Source organism: Urocitellus parryii, chromosome 7 (genome assembly GCF_045843805.1).
Source record: "Urocitellus parryii isolate mUroPar1 chromosome 7, mUroPar1.hap1, whole genome shotgun sequence".
NCBI classification, from domain to species: domain Eukaryota; kingdom Metazoa; phylum Chordata; class Mammalia; order Rodentia; family Sciuridae; genus Urocitellus; species Urocitellus parryii.
Genome location: NC_135537.1, coordinates 52,551,265 through 52,569,632, shown reverse-complemented (window position 1 = coordinate 52,569,632; position 18,368 = coordinate 52,551,265). Strand labels below are relative to the sequence as shown.

The window sequence follows — 18,368 nt, the reverse complement described above, 5'->3', positions numbered from 1 at the left end:
GGCCCTCAACCACTGTGCCACATGCCCAGCCCTATTTTGTATTTTATTTAGAGACAGGGTCTCACTGAGTTGCTTAGCACCTTGCTGTTGCTGAGGAAGGCTTTGAACTCCCGATCCTCCTATCTCAGCCTCCCGAGCTGCTGGGATTATAGGCGTGCACAACACTGTTCATTTTGAGTGAGCATCTGAAGTAGTTGGAGGATGTGTTGAATGATCCATTTTGGGCTTTACCACCAGATTTTTTACATTTGGGGCAAGATCAATGATTTGCATATTAAGCAAAAACCTCTGGTAAGTTAATACAGAGGTTTTATGGCCACTGTTTTTAGAAGTCCACGTGATATTTAGGTTCTCTGCTCCATCCTGAAAAGTTGTCATTTTGGGAGCTTAATTTGAGACATAAGGCATCATTGTACGTATCATCTGGTCGTTTGCTTAAAATTCATGGAACATTTTTACAATGTATTTGCTAGAAATGAACTCCTTGACTCTTCTAGGAAATAAAAATATAGTGACAGCTGATGAGAAGAAATGATTTTTTTTGAAGTTTTTCTAAGACTGCTTTTAACATCAGTCTTAAAGGGTGGAGTCTATACTCCAAATTTGGAAAGAACAACAGACAAGTGATTAAGAAGTTCTGCCTTTATTGCATAGCAAAAGAAGCTATACAGCAGGACCTTTCTTTTTTCACCACCTCCAAAGGTGGCTCACAGTTTTCCCACAGTATCCAGTTGCTGGTCTAGGTACACACACAACCTAGGTGATAATTCACTTAGATTTAAACTGCTTTTTTCAAAGCCAACTTTTCCAAACAATGCATCATCTACATTTTAAATGGTGGGTGAAATTCTACCACTGCTCTCAAAAAAAGGGACAAGGAGGTGTATTGTACTGGATAAAAGAAATGCAGAAAAGTATTGACAGTACAAGCAATCTATAGTACCCCTGGGGTAGAGAGAATTGTTGAAAGAGTTTTCTCACCATGAAAAAGCAATGAAGCACATAACATTGATTTTTATTTCATTATTTTTTGGAACCCTTTATTGAAACACCTGAAAGGAGGCCATCGTTTTTTGTTTTTTTAATTTTTTTTTAGAGAGAAAATTTTTTAATATTTATTTTTTAGTTTTCAGCGGACACAACATCTGTGTTTGTATGTGGTGCTGAAGATCGAAACCGGGCCGCACCGGGCCGCACGCATGCCAGGAGAGCGTGCTACCGCTTGAGCCACATCCCCAGCCCTTGTTTTTTTTTTTTTTTAAATATACATAATCCTTTTTTTCCCACCAATAGACAAGTCAGTGACATCAGCCTGTGCTTAAAAATAAAATTTATATTTAAAAAAGATTAGTGGAACTTTAGTCCCAACCCCAGGAAAGATTTGTCTTTAAGAAAAATGAGAGCTGGGATTGTGAGCACTTGCGTATCAGGTGTGAGGTGCTGGGTTCGAGTCTCAGCACCACATAAAAATAAGTAATAAAGGTATTGTGTCCACCTACAACTTAATTTTTTTTAAAAGAAAAAGAGAGACATATAATTGTTGGTGGTTACTTCATAAATTTAATCATTTGGAAAAAATAAATGAAAACCATCAAATTTTTCAGTCCTTCCTAGATTCTAAATGTGGTTTAACATCTTGATCCATTCACTGGTCAGTCTCCCTCTACTCTTGCAGATCAAAAATGAAAGAAGATGTTTCAAATTGCACAAAGAGGCAACAATTATTTCCCATATCTTTTATCATTCTCTGTGCACAGCATTTGGTGTTTATACAATCTTAAAACCAGAGAGTTTTAGACACTTACTTACTCCATTTACACAAGTATTGATAAGAAAGACATCTGCAGAACAAAGCAAACCAAATACAGTGTAAAAAAATTATATTCTTGCAGGGGTCGGGGGGGAAATCTCTGAAAAGTCACCTTTTCCAATCTCCTGCCCCTAGTCCTCCTAAATCAACATGTTGCTTCGAATGAAATACAATTCTTCCAAGATTGTAGGTTCTATTACTACTACTACTACTACTACTACTATTACTACTATTCATTTAGTCAAGTTAGCTAGCATGAACTAATGAGATAGAAATGAATTTGAGAAGTTTGGTTTTTAAATGTTGAAAAGTTAAGCTCACTGCCAAAGATAAATCAGCTGCAATGAAAGAGAAAGTGAATGGTTTTTCAGATCTAAAGAGAAGGTAGGTCTGTACATCTTCCAATGTATTATCCATCATAAGAATTTGTGACTTGAATATTGTAAATCAGGAAGAAAGGGATGAAGATGAAACATGTTTTTCATCTCCATGTTCATGCTAATTATAGGGGCCATCTGCTGTGGAAAAAGGTAAAGCAGAATATGTGCATTTAATTATTTGAATGTGGTCACATGTCAAGAAAATTTGCTCAGGAGGTTAAAAAAAAAAGTCAGACACAGCACCTGAAGATATGAGACTCACCTCAGGCTTGCTAGTGATGTGCAAAGTTTCATACCAAGGAACAAGACATCTGAGCACAATGAATTTAAGATTGCAGGGTGAAAAAATGAACATTCGTGATTTGCTCAAGGAGGTTCAGGGTCAGTAGTTAGGTCCAAGAGGAAAAGGGATTAATAGGTAGTAACAGACTGCACTGACTCTCCGCTGATGGTTCAGGCAGTATTCAAGGGGGCACAGCATTTGAAAGAAGCACAGCATTTGTGAGTAAAAATAAGGCCACAACTTCAAAAGAGTCACAAAGCATCATTAGCCTGAACAGTGCTTCATAGCTACCTCAATATAACTTAGTTTCAGGAACTAGTCAGTTCCTCAAAGTGAAGGGACATCTCTGGGATTCTGAAGATGGGTCCTAAAAGCTTAGAATTACCCCCAAATTTATGGCTAAATAAAAAACAATATAAACTCTGCAGTGTTTGTATCTATCTGGTTCTCTAATATTAGTTTCTTTCATGTCTGGAGTCAAGAATTGTTACAGGGTCAATGAGAATTTACCCAGCAAGTCTCAAGAATACTAGTGTTTCCCCAGACTTTATCAAAATTGGTATCTGGTAACACTAGACCAGTATTTGGGCACTTATATCACGTCAAATTAATTAAATAGGTCTTGAGATTGCTTTAAAATCTGCTTGTTCCCTAAATTAAATATTTTAAAATTGTCTAACAGGCTATTATAACTATGGATAATACAAGGGGGGAAAAATCTCATACGTTGTCAATAGATAAAAAGAAATTTTGAAAATGTGGTTTACTTTTGAGTAAAACAAATAACCCACAGTTTTATATCCTTGTCCTAAATCACTCAGAAGGGGAAATGCTAAAATATTCTTTTAAAAAAAGACCAAGAAGAAAAAAGGCTAGCAACAAGCTCAATTAAAACTATTTCAATATCCTTCCAGTAATTATCTATATTTTTAGGAGGAATCAATAGTGCTGTTTCACTCCAAGTGGCCCAGATCTAAGATTAAAGATCTCCCCACTGTCTAGTGAGGTTTTGTTAATACCAAGTGCTATTCCCCCAGCTGTGAAGTCAGTCCGCAGCTGCCTTAGCAAACCTTGCCAACCCTACAGCAACACATAAAGACAGCTGCCCTGCCTGTCCTACAGATGAAAGAAGAGTGCTAAAAGCCTAGAAAAATCTTTAGTGCTGGCAGGGCCTATGAAGGCAGCTGCTTGTCTGTCATACTGTTGCAGAGTGTGTTATGTGACAAGAGCTTCAGGAGATGAAGAATGAATTCGAATAATTTCTACCAATAACACACTATACTTCCACATTATTTTCATCATGAGATATGACACTGATTTTGATACTTTTAAGTTAAATTCTTTAATAGTCTATGCACAGAAGTAAACCCTCACCAGTAGATTAGATTTTCCTGATTTTTAATCTTAAAAAAATTCAAGCAGTTTTAATTTAAGCAAAAAATCCTGAATATTTGTGTCCAAAATTCAACAGTTATTAGTGGAAATTGATTTTCTAACATTAGCATTGTTATATCCTGGATGATGATACCAGGATACAACTGAATGTGAAGTGGACAACAACTTTATGGGAACTAACATTTGCAAAAAAGTGTTTTTGTTTGAATAAAATGCCCCTCCCTGTGTATATTCAATATGGATTAAAAATCTAAATAGTTTATAAGCAGCAATGACATATTTCTATTTTAAAAAATGTTTTTACTTTAATAAAAAATATTCACTATACTTAATGACCATGAGGTCTACTACAATTTAGTACTCTGAAATACTTAAAAGCGTATGCTGATATAATGCCCTGTGAGCAAAGATAACAAATATACAGATCCAGGGAATATTCAGTGGAAATATTAATAAAAATCCATATTACAGAAGTACTACTATCTGTATTTTAATAGATAACTCTTTGCTAATCACCATACTGAATATCAGAGGTGTCATTAGTTAAAAAAAAAAAGTGAGCTATAACTACCATGGTGAATATTTAAAATGGGGTACCAATTGTGAAATAAATAGCATTTAAGAAATATGGGTTGGCTAAAAAGTATTTTAAAGACTTGGTCCATCTTTTCATGAATAGGGCCTGAGAATCCACTGATTCTTTTCCCTTGCTGCATGTCTTCCCTTCAGTGGAATATTCTGATATCCAGCTGTGAAATGTGGAGGACTCCATTTCCCTGTTGGGGGCTATAAAGCAATGAAGCCAGAAGACCTTCCCTTATTGAGCCCTTTTTGACAAGGTGTTGGCAGTGTCTTGGAGGACTATGAGATGGGGTTTCCTCAGGCTCCAAGAACTGCCTATGCCTGCCTGTTAATGTTTAGCTAATAAATCTCTACATGTGCAACAGAATATGGTCTGAGATATGCTTTCCTTAGACTCTAATGATGAGGTTGTGGGAAGTAGCTAGTCCTTACTTAACTTCAAATTTCTTTGAAGGCTATCATTATCTACCAAAAGGAGCCTAACAGTAGGGCATGAACACATTGGCTTTGGTCAGAGTGGAATACTAAGCTGCACATTATATAAAAAGACTTAAGAATATTCCTATGTAAAGCACAATCTTGTCAAGTACAAAATTTCAAGTTCTTGATTATCACTAGTAAGAAACATTTTTAATAATATCTGGTTAGAATGATCTGCATAGGAACATAATTTTACACCAAAACATATGAAACCTAGTAAGTTCCAATAAAGTCAGTAATTTTGAAAAGTCCTGGCAACCTACTCACATAGAAAGAAGGCCATTCACTGATGTTTTATTAAGACACACATACACACAGAGTGAATATATTTATATTCTGAAACTGTGCAATGATTATTATGAACAGTGCAATAAAGAACAGAGGTCTCCTTGAAAAACCAATTTTATTTTGTTTGGATATACGTACCCACTAGTGGAATTGCTGGATCATAAGATAGTTCTGTTTTTAATTTTTTGAGGAGCCTCCATACTTTTTTCTATAATGGTGGCACTAATTTACATTCCTACCAATGTATACAGTGTTCCCTTTCTACACATACTCACCAGCTCCTGTTATATTTAGTCTTTTTGGTATTAGCTATTCTTACTGAGGTGAGATAAAATCTCATTGTGGTTTTGATTTGCATTTCCCTGATGATTAGTAATGCTGAGTACATTTTTTTGTGTACCTGTTAGCCATCTGAATTTTTTCTTTTAAGAGATATCTATTTAGATCTATTGTTCAATTTCAAACATAACTATTGTGATTTTTCTTGCTGTTATCGTTATTGAGTTTTTGAAGTTCTTTATCTATCCTGCAGTTTTCACTTTCTCTATGGCATGCTCTCCTCTGCTACAACTATGAGGATTCAAATCAATGCCCAAGCACAGCTTCAATCCTCTTTATCTTTATATCAATCATGTTTATGTGGATAAACGTAAAATCTCATTAATTTTTAATGAATGACCTCAAAATTTTAAACAGGAGGGAAACCTACAGTCTAAAAAGGTGTGAAAGAATAAAAGAGTAATAAGCAAGTCTGTACAGGTAATCCTGTACAACTTTGAAGAGAATGACATTTGCTGAACCTTTAATACATGCCAAATTCTGCCATAAGTCAATAGTCTAAATATTAACTATTTAATCCTCTCAAAAAACATGTAAAGCTCATACTGTAAGAATCTATTTCACAGTATGAATGAAAGGCACTCCGAGAAATATTCTTAAAAACACTAAATCTAATTTGCATTAAAGACCAATACAAAAGGTCTAACACAATTCAAGACCAAATTGTTTATCCACGGTTCCTAAGATGACAATCTAAAAAAACCTCCTGGACCCCAATATTTTACTTAAAACACAAAGTCCATTACTTACTATTTTGTAAATATATCAAGAACCCATTCCTTCTTTTATATTCCCAATGCTACCTCCAAAGTCAAATCATCAGAATGTCACACCCTATGGCAATAATCTGTCACCTCTCTTTTGGGCTCCTTTCATACTTCTGAAAATTATCTAACTGAAATCATCAACAGAAAAAAGTCACACACCTACCTGCTTTTCCAGTAATCTACATGAATGTTTGCATAGCGGGATCTAACCATTATTACAGTCCCTTATTTCTCAGTTAAACCTACTTACAGCACATAGTGGAGTGGCTGGCATACTGCAGAAACTCAAGAAATATTGGTAGCACCTTTGAAAAGCAAGATTTATCAAGCCCATTTTACAGAGGGGCTAAGCAATCTCAAAGAAGTTAAACCATTTAATCAAAATTACTTTTTCCCAAATTAAAATTTCAAAAACAAATTTCATTATAATAAACACTGAAGCAATGAAAACATGCTGTTGAATTACTTTTTAAATGGAGTGATAGATCTTTATAAGAGTGAACTCTAAAAAAAGTAAATTGTTTCAAAATACATACCTACAAATCTCTGAGGCATAAGACCTGTAACTAAAAAATGTACCAGTATGAATTAATTGCTTTAATAAGTATGTCACCACAGCTGAGCACTCAAGTAACAGAACAATAGTAGGTGGTAGGGGAGAACTCCACTGATACTTAGACAATCCCATCACTGATAGTTGAGTTTGGATAAACGACACTGTGGCATTTTTGAATTGTTATTTTAATATATGTGCTTCAAGTAAAGAAGAAATAGATGTTGTGGTATATGCTCTTTCCTTGTTTGTAATAATGAAAGTATAAATAATCCTCCTAACCTAGTCAGTTTAACTCATGTCTAATTTAATGTTCACTGTAAGGTTCAAAATATTACAGAACAAGAATCAATTTGCCAAAATTAGAACTAGCTATTGAAAACATTATCCACAATTAACTAAAACAAAACTTATGTGTTCAAGACTTCCTACTTGGGAAAAAAACCCTCTAGAATTCAGTATGTATATTTCCAATGATCATCTCTGGTGGGATTAATTTTCTTTTCTTTTTTTTAAAGAGAAAGAGAGAGAGAGAGAGAGAGAGAGAGAGAGAATTTTTTAATATTTATTTTTTAGTTTTTGGTGGACACAACATCTTTATTTTATTTTTATGTGGTGCTGAGGATGGAACCCAGTGCCCCATGCATGCCAGGCGAGCACGCTACAGCTTGAGCCACATCCCCAGCCCAAATTTTCCTCTTTTTACTCTTGTGTACTTTCTGAATTTTCTACAGACACCTTTAAAGAAAAAAAATACTTATCAGCAAGTCATTAATTATAGTTCTTCAAAATTATTATTTTTTCTAATTAAAACAGTAAGTTTTTGTTTTTTGTAAACACATCATTTTGATTTAAATTTTCAGAATTGTCCCTAAGTTTTTCTTTTTTGTTTATTAAACAATGTACATATGTATCAAACATTATATGGTACCTCATTAATAGGTACGACTTTATGTTTTTGTGAATCAGTTTTTAAAAATAAAATTTGATACAGGTAAGTGTGCCCACCTTTCTGTTGTTTATTAAACAAAAAAGAAAAATCAATAAATAATCTGGTGGTTTTACACGGTAATAACAAGAAGTATCACTTTAACCAATATAGTTAGAAAACATAAGAAATAAGCGTAAAAATAGAAAGAACGTTATATTTTTCATAGTTTACAGATGATAATTTTTTCCTTTGGAAAATCCCAAATAATAAATAGTAGTAAATATTAGATATTTATATTTACTAATAATAATATTACAACCCATAAATTTAGTAAAGTGATGGATACAAAGTTAATACACAAAAATCCAGTGCCTTCATATATGCGAACAAACTGATAAACCAAGTAGTATAAAAACATAGAAGGAGGGCTGGGTTGTGGCTCAGTGGTAGAGTGCTTGTCTAGCACGTGGGAGGCCCTGGATTCGATCCTCAGCACCACATAAAAATAAATCAATAAAATAAAGGTAATGTGTCCAACTACAGCTAAAAAAAGACATAGAAGGAAAAACACAACTGGCAATGACAATGACAAAAAGACAAAACACCTTGGAATAAACATAAAATATGTGTAAGAGCTCCATGAAAACCAACACAGACACTCGTCTCCAATACCTTGGATATGTCTAGAAATAAAAATGATGAAACGAAAATATAAAAAACACCTTTACCAATATAGTTACCTTAATGAAGAAATGTTACTTTGTCATCTGAAGTAAATTTTGAGTTTAGGGGCTGTACTTTATGTCAGATTAGCTTATTTCTCAGGTTTGTTCAGGGTGAGTGATAACCAATGTCAAATGGCTAAAGCTCCTCTGCTGTTCATGCTGGAGTTGCCAGTGTGAAGTCAGAGCACATGCCCTGTGACTTTTACTTTGGGACTCCCATTTACTTTGGGACTGTATTTTCTCTGCCAATGATATTGATAGCAGACATCACAGATTTCCAGCCTAATGTCTATTCCTCTCTCCACCCCTATTTCTTCGTTCACGACAAAGCTCCATTTTTTTCAGGCAGCCATTCTGATATTTTTCATGGAGGCTGGCTATGGTCCCAATCCCAGGAAGAGAATGGGAGTACAACCCACCAGTATAGCCACTCAGGCCTCATGCATAGAAGGGCATGTTTGAGGTTTAACGCTTTGTTGTCACTAACTTGAAATTCTTTGTACCTGTGGTTATAAATGAAGCATGGTGGGACACCAAAGCATGCACCCAGGGCTCACATGTATTGGTTTCCTCAGGACAGGTTCTTGGCCATCAATTTTAGGGCTGGATACCCATTCTGTGGAATCCCAACTGCAAGGCAAGGAGGTGGCCTTTCCAGCCCCAGGTTGATAATGCTGTGGCATGTTCTGGGGGAAAACCAATGGGAGCTTCTCATCCATCCAAGATCCAGATACCTCTGTGCACTCTGGCAAACAGGCAGAGATTCCTGGGGTTTTGTCCACCACTAGGGGTTTAATGTCAGGCCCATAGAAGGGAATATTCATTTCCCATTCCTGAAAAAGGGACTGAATTTTCATTTTGCACTGGGCCCTACAAATTATACAGCCAGCACTGGCAGATCCTGATAAGTATGAATCAATAATGGTGCTCTCACCCTCATCAACGATTACTTTGTACTTGCAGGGTAACTTCTGAGAAAGTTTTCTTACTGTTAAAAAAAAAAAGACACAGAAAAGAGATGCCCCCTTTTCTGCATCTGTAATTGTCAGTTCTGGCAGTGATGCCCAGTATTTTTACCACCATCTTGCAAACCACAAAATGATCAACCCTGAGTACAAAACCTATGAGGAAAGGCCAGCCTAGATGAGAAAATTATAAAAAGAAGGATCGGGGCTTTTATCACAACACAATTACAACTGTCCTAGCTTTGGATTCTTGTTATGTGACATGATCAATTTCCTTATTGTTTAAGATAAAATGGGGTTCTCTGTTAATGGCAGCTTTTGATAGGACTAATATAGATAGTAAATGACCTATTCTATAAACTTTGGAAAACAATGTACATTCCTTTGAGATGTCCCCAATTCTTCTGGATTTTATGTATTATATTGTCCATATTTTAAATCAAATCATTCAAAAACATCTCTCTTTAAATTCTGTTAGAATGTTTTCAGTGATTTACTTGATCATAGATAGATGAAAACAAATTTATTCATATCACCTGAGATGCATTATCTTATCTTGATGGATCAATAGGGGATATTAGAAAGAAAACCAAGTTTCTAGTAAATCTACTTTCTCTCGCTTCCATCCTTAACCTTCTGAAATCACATCATCATTGCATATACCCCATATAAATGAAGAATAGGAACAAACACATTTACACTGGGGATAGAAAGGGTGCACACTCTTATTTTACAAGACAATGACATTAAATAATTCTCATGTAAGGTGGAATGTCCTTGCTATGAGAGTATTCTGGCATCGAGATCTTTGTCCCTCAAATGGGCTGACTTCATCTCCACATGGCAAAATAACCATCACAGAACATGCCAGCAGATGCATCCTTGTTCTCACTAGCAGAACTCTTCCTCCCTCCTCACCTCTGGGTCCTAATCACAGGGAAGAATCTTTCACACTCAGTAAAGATCCTTATTGCCCATGGGTAGTTGCTCTATTACAGGGAACCAGCAGTTCAATAAGCCAAATGGACCTATCTTGAGTTGCCTCATTCTGTAAAGCAAACAATCCATTCCTAGAGATAATAATTTAAAAAAATGAACAGTAACATTCACAATTTGATACATTTGTGTTAAGTAAGAGCATCCAGGAGCAGGTTGGAGACAAAAATTTCATCTGATTTTGGGAAAAATCATAATCTCTTGTAAAAAACAAAAAAACAGTTAAAGCACATGATTATAGTTTTTTTTCTTTTTTAGAGATAACTTTTGGTAGTGAGAAAATTAATTAAACATTCTTTAGAAGCCATGGGGCTGAAGTCAGCACACTGACTAACAGAGCAGCTGTCAGTGCAAAGTGGGTTCCTGTCCTAATCCTGTGCTGACCTCAGAGTTGAGCCTGAGAACCTGTCAGAAAGGTGCTCTCACAGTAGAAGACATCAAGCAGCAGCTGCTGGAGCTCAGCAGGCTGCAGCCGTTTTCTCTCCTTTAAAAAATACAATGCCACTCTGATTGCATATTTCATGATCCAAGGGCACGTAGAGTTCTCATCACTGCTAGAGAGGACAGCAAGTTTTCAGTTCCATTAGTACATGGATGTCAAAGGCGGTGGTGGGGGGTGCTCTACTCAGGATTTGGAGCTAAATCCATACCTATAGGCATAGAGAGCCACAGTCATAGTCATATAATTGCCTTTTTCCCAGGAAATTAAAAATAAACAGTCATTGACCTCATTTATATAAACCAAAACAAAAGTGACTTCAAATTTCTTTTAGAACAGTTAAAGAATGAAATTAATGAAATACAAAAGAAAGTTAAGAGAAAAAGTAAATCATATGTAGTGTGAGAGTGAGAGACATAGAAATAAAAGATCATTCATTACATATTGTATATATATGAAATGATCACACTATACCCCATAAATCTATATAATTAAAATAATAAGATAATAAAATACAAAATACCATGACTTAGAGAAACACAATAAAGCATATTTATACTTTTTTAAAATTTGTTTTAATTAGTTATACATGACAGTACAATGATCTTGACATATCATACACTGAATCAAATGGGGTATAATTTCTCATTATTCTGAGTGTACAAGTTGCAGAATCACATTGGTCATACAGTCACGTATATGTATACAGCAATACTAGTGTCTATGCTCAGTGGTAGAGTGCTTGCCTAGCATGTGTGAGGCACTGGGTTCAATTCTCAGCATCGTATACTTTTCTTTTAATTTCGGGATGGCCATTTGTACAACAGTACTATAGGGGATAATACTCACAGTGGCAATAGTCGAATTACTTCTCCCTGGTTCTTCCCCTGAATATTTGGGGAAAATTGGAAATTCATGGTGAAGAATAAAGGAATGAGTGTGTCATGAGTTCTTCCTGCAAAACTATACAAACCCCTACAATGCCTGATTTGGGAATGGTCTCTGTCCCAGGTTTTGCTGCTCTCTCCCCAAGAGGAGGCATTTCCACTATCTCAAAGGCAGTACTGCCATTAAAAACACCTCTCTGTGATTTTGCTGCTGCTTCTACATTATTTGATGCTAAAAGTAATGGGATGGTTAGTTTTATGTGTCAACATGGCTAGGCTATTGTACTCAGTCATTTAGTCAAACAGTAATCTAAATGGTGCTGTGAAATTATTTTGTAGATAGTGTTAGCATCCACAATTACCCTAAATAATCTGAGTGGGCCTCATCTAATCAGTTGAAGGCCTTAAAAGCAAAATATAAGGTTTCCCAGAGAAGAAGAAATTCTGCCTCAAAACTGCAGTATTAACGCCTGCTGGAGTTTTCAGTCTGCAAGCCTGCCCTACATATTTCAGACTCGCCAGCCCCAACAATTGGGTGAGCCAATTCCTTAAAATAAATCATCTATAGCAAGATAATTCTTATTGGTTCTGTTTCCCTGCAGAGCAAACTGGTACAGATGGCAAAAACAACTTTTCTTCTTCTAAGTAGAACCCCTAAATCTTCCAACCTGTGCTGGGCATCTATCAGGGCTGGATCCTGATTCCAGGTATGATAAGGGACTAAGGAGCACCCCATAAACAAAAGGCCTAGAAAAGTTGAAAGTAAAATAAAAACATGGGTAAAGATATATCAGATGAACCCTAACTAAAATGAAGCTGGCATGGCCATATTAATGAGATATAAAACTTAAAAGATTTTAAGTGAAACATTAGTAGAGATGAAAAAAAATTTCACAATTACAAATGAATGGATTCCACCAAGAGATAAAAATCTATTTAAGCTTCTAAGGACTTCTAAGAAATTTTTCTTAATATGAAGAGCTATAAATTAATTTCAAAACAAAGGCTTTGGTGGAAACCTTTGTTTTATGTGTAGAGTTGGCATTCTGTGGCTCAGCAGGACAATTTTTGGTACTTCTTAGCTATCTCTGGACAATATTGGAAATATCTCTGAAAATTAAGAATAGCTAACATTTATTGAGTGCTACTTAGGCCCTGCAGCCTCTGACTTTCCAAAGACGAGTAATACAGGACTCATGCTGCTGGGATGGGACTCATGTTCTAGGCTTCTCTGGATCTTACTTTCCTTTTCAAAACAACAAAAGGCTAGACTATTTCCTAATTCCTCTTCTGTCCCTATACTGGGTGATTATAAATGAATGGGATTAAATAATAAATGAGCAGTTCTTTCAGAGATACTTAATGGATTCAGTAAAGCCTACCAGGGCCCTTCCTGGCACCCTTCTGGCCTAGCTCTCCACTGCTGCCTCCTGCTGCAGCTCCTATCCAGCCTCAGACACAAATCCTGAGCTCAGATGTGACCTGTGCCACTTAAGGTTCCTAAACAGCCTGTGATGGTTTTGTCTGTCTTCCCCTTGCTCCTGTGTCCTGGTATGAGCTATTCATTTCATTCTTTCTGCCTAGAAGGTCCTTTTTTTCCCTGGCATATTCTCTTTCTACTCAAACAGACCAGAAGTACTGTTGTTGAAGAATCTTCCTAAGTTCTTGAGGTAGGCCACAGTTCTTTCTTTCCCCATCTCCCAAAGTCTGGTGGGTCTCCTTATAAAGAATGGTCAGGCCTTTGACAACATGTGTCATATGGTCACATTTCCTGGCAGGCTTTTGTTTTTGCCTGTCTGCATACTAATGGTGATATTCCAGAGGGCAGGAACCATAATCTGGTCATCTCTGTATGAGTAACAATGGGACAGAACCTAGTACAGATTAGTCATCAACAAATATTTGCTGAAGACATGCATTTTTCTCTCTACTGATAATGTCGTCCAAGAGGATAAAAAAAATATCTTTTTAAACAGTCATGTTTTAGGACTGCACAGATTAACATGTAATAGTGTGGATATTATTACAAGCTATTAAAATGATGCTAATGATTTAGTCCACATATAACTTATATTTACTAAAGTGGAGTATTATGGGAGGGGTTAACTATGAGCATAAAATATTATCAATTTTTTAAAATCTAAAATATTTCCCACTACTAAAACTTCATTAGTAGTTTTGTTGAGATATAATTCACATATCATAAAATTTATCCATTTAAAGGGGACAATTTAGTGGTTTTTAGTACATTCTAGGGTTATGCAGTCTTTACCTCAATTTTAGAACATTTTAATCACCTCCCAAAAGCCTGGACCCATTAGCAGACATCCCCTATCTCTCCTCACCTGGCCCTTGGTGATGACTAATCTACTTTCTGTCTCTATGAAGCTGTCTATTCTGGACATTTCATATAAAGTGAATTATATGATACGCGGTCTTTTGTGACTGTCTTCTTTCATTTGACAAAATGTTTTCAGAGTTCATTCATGTTGTATTATACAATTCCTTTATCTTTTACAAAGTTTTCAAAAGTAAGAAAAAACACATTAAAAACTAAATTTAGTTAAAATTCTAAAATTCTCCCCCAAACAGCATAATATGAAAAGGGATCCTTGATTGAAGGAGATGACACTAAGATTCAAAGGAACTCAGGGCTATTTTTAAATAATTTTTATTTCTAACAAATTTTATTTGGTATATCAGTAATTTTTGACTGTGAAATGTGTAGAACAACATGAACACTGGATTCTGTTCACAAAAAAAAAGTCAGAGTAAATTTTTCTTAGACCTTATAAGAAATGTTCCAAGGTTAGCCCCCAAGTATATCAAAACTAGTTTGGATTTGCTCAAGTTATTTGAATAAAACAAATTATGCAACTGAGGGAAATAAGGGTTTGCTGTGGGTCTGTGCCAACACTGCCTTAAACACAGATATAAGGTTTTACTCTGGCTTTGGAAATGACATAAGTTAAAGAAATAAGATTGTCTATGAATAAGGGCCAAAATAAATAAGTGATATAGAGAATAACAATATACATCATATGTATACAGTTGGAGCTACACAATGGATTTTGAAATGAAATTCTTCCCTTTTTCATATATGAGTTTTAAAGCATTAGAGTATACAGGAATTACATTATTTTAACTGCCACTAGGAATTCGGAATTAATGACAGTCTACTATAATCTGCCTTTCATTGTAGCAATAAATCATTTCCAAAATACTGTTATTCATTTCCTTGTGGTAGGGAAATAGCGCTACCTTAAGTAATGCTTCAAAGAATAGGTGACAGACTGACAGCCGGAGATATTTGTTATATACAAAGGTTATAAAATATGAAAAAAATTTCAAATTGTTATTCTCAAGACACATTCCACCTATTTATAATAGTTATAGGAAAAAATAGCTTTTCTAAATAAAGAGTGCAATGAAGTTTTTCTATGAACTATAAAGTTTTGTTATATTTTTATTTACATGTAGTTTTTAAAAGTTGGAGTTCATTCTGAAAGATTAAATAGCACACCTTTAAATAAAAGGGTCCAGGGGCTGGAGTTGTGGCTCCGTGGAGGAGTGTTTGCCTAGCATGTGTGAGGCACTGGGTTCGAGCCTCAGTATCACATAAAAATAAATAAATAAAATAAAGTTGTTGTTTCAAAAAAATAAAACAAAAACCCAGAAAGAGGTTTCTAATGCAAAATAGTTTCCCCTATCTGAAATAATTTTTACACAGAAAAACTTTTCAGCATATAGAAATTCAAGCACATTACAATATAGGGTTTTAGAATTAAACAAAGATTACTTTTCACGTTTTAGTCCTAGAAACCCAAGTTGTGAACAATCCAAATAGCAAATATATTTATTTTAAGCTAATAAAACAAGTAGAGGGCTGGGGATAAAACTCAGCTGGTAGAGTGCTTCCCTCAGATGCAGAAGGCCCTGGGTTCAATTTCCAGCACTCCCCACCACACACACACACACAAAAGACAAGTAGAAAATATTGGATTACAATCCTTGATCTTTCAAATTTTACACTTGCAAAACCAGCATGTTTTATAACATAATACATTTATACCAATATTTTATTTCAAAGTACTCATAATCTTTTGAGCTACTAGGCATTCTATCAATAAAGCAACAGTGAAAATTACTTTCCTTTCTTGAAATAGTATGGAGGCTAAACATTGAGTGAAAATTCTCTGCACTGCCAGATCTCCCAGGGTTCAATCCCCAAACTCAAATCCTAACAACATTCTGTTTTACAAGGAAGGCTCTTTCTTTTGGGTGCAGTCTCAGAGGAACCACTGGTTTCCGAGTAGGTCTGTGATGGCCGCTCCTTGAATGGTGCAAAGCACAGGGCAGTGAAACACTACAGAGGTTTAAAACCCTGACAGGGACTCCTGCCTCCTTTTCAAAGAGAAAAACACAATCATGGTGCTGGATGGAAATATGACTGGCTGCTTTGTCCCTTTGTCTGAACAGCCTCCCTCTTTCACACGACAGGTAGGCAAAAGCACAGACTATGCTGAAGGTTCCAGACCTTTCCAGGACACTGAAACCCACCAGTTTCTGTGGATGTCTTTGGCAGACCCATTTTCTAGGGATGCTGGCTCTATGCCAGAGCCTAATTAAGCCACTAAAAATGCCAGATGGTTAACCCTCTCTGAACCCACCTACAGTTATTTGTAAAGCACTTTAATATACTTTCACTTTTCCCCAAAATAAAGATAGGTACCAGACCAATGTAGGAGAGGGTGAGTATGGATGTGTAAATGCAGGTACCACAGGCTAGCCAGCACTCATCGAAGGGAAGAGAAGCTCAACACTAGCCAAGGCTAGTGTTCAGGAAACCCTCCAAAATATATGTGTGAATTTAGATTTATTAGTTAGGATTTGGCGAAAAAACACCAAACAATTCTAGTTTAATCATGCTTTATCTTAGGGAAATAATTCTCCACTAAGAGAAAGAGAAAACAAGTATTTGGATCACAATGTCTGTTGTGAGTCCTTTTTACCATACGCACAAAACATTATAGAGCTTTTGAAATTCCCAAAGCCAATGCTGTTCATTAAAAAAAGAAAGCACCCTTTTAAGATTTAGGTGCTTTATCTTTTACAAAATGAAAAGATCAAACATAAAACCTTATTTGTAAGCAAGGCAATAGTGTCTCTGGGTCCCTTGCTAAGATCAACAGCAATGAGGATGAATGAGGGGAAGCAGTGACAATGGTCAAAATGGGTAAAAGGAAGCTCTATGTTGAGACCAGCCTTCCCTGATTGCAATCTTTAGACCCAGGGCCCAGAACTCTGTTTAACTACTATATCCTGAATAAGAAGTTAATTCTACTCTAATGAGAAGCAGTGAAGTCACTCGATGAGAGGAACACTGACTAACCTAATTGAGCCCATCTAATCTGATATCAGGGCAGATCTCTGTTTGAAGATAATTTAAGACTATCTCAACTGGAATTTAGGAGAAATGCAGGAAATCGATTAGTCAGGCTAATTATTTTCTCTTTTTGACAACAGGGCATCCCACTATACATAGCACATAATTAAGTAATTTTTTCTTGTTCTATATTCTCTAGTAATAGACACCTGCTACAGATGTTCAGCTTCTAACTTCCTGCAAACATTAGTATGATTTTCAAGAGTCCAAAATGATAGGAATCACTTTTCAACTACCCAAGACCCAATTCTTATGCCCTTTTTATCCCAAAAGCTTTTTTCCAGGCTTCTCATGCTTCGTGTACTTGGACTTACCACTCCTATTTCTTTGTAGAAAAACAGTACCAAAGTCGACTGCTTTCCCTAAAATTGCCATGGATGCATAGGAATATTCCTATCCAGTGACGACAGATGATTTCACACCTATACAACAACACAATATGGCCAAAACAAAAGGGTGGCTTAATTAATTGCTGGCCAAGAGCCATGTTCTTTCCAAATCAGGGCTTTGGCTAGATGGCATATGGTTTGTTATTTCTTACAAATATGAAAAGCCTTTTGAAGTGATTATACTTGGTATCTGTCAAAATAATTCCATATATGAAACAGCAGCATAGAAAAATAAAGTACTATTTGTTAAAAAAAATACAGAGAGAGAAAAGGAAAGAAAAAGATTTCACTGTAAGAATTTGAAGATGGTTCTCATTTTTAAGAATTAAAACAGTGACCAGAATACCATTTACATGAATATCACTTTGATTCCACCTAGTACTCCACATACAAGATGCCAACCTAGAAATATTAGCGTGAACTTACAAATATTAACATGAAATATTATTTTCAAAGTGGAAGGAACAGTCTTCATTACTGGCCAATGTTTTCAAAGATAAAACATATTTGGTATTTAATTTTTATCTTATTATTTATTATATTAAATTCAACTGTGGTGCCATAGTTTGTTTTTCAAAATCATGCTTGCAATGAAGATTTTAAAAAGGCATTTAACCTGAGTCCTATGACAGTAAGAGTTTTAAAATATTCGTCTTTGTATCTCCAGTACCTAGAATGCAAGAAGTGATGCTGAATTGCCCTCCTTTGACCGT

At 35.6% G+C, this 18,368-nt stretch overlaps 1 protein-coding gene across 1 annotated transcript in view; it reads right to left on the bottom strand.

Moving 5' to 3' along the window:
- The window catches only part of Mrps28 (mitochondrial ribosomal protein S28), a 102,707-nt gene that overhangs the window by 25,929 nt on the left and 58,410 nt on the right, over window positions 1-18,368 (bottom strand). The window lies entirely within an intron of this gene.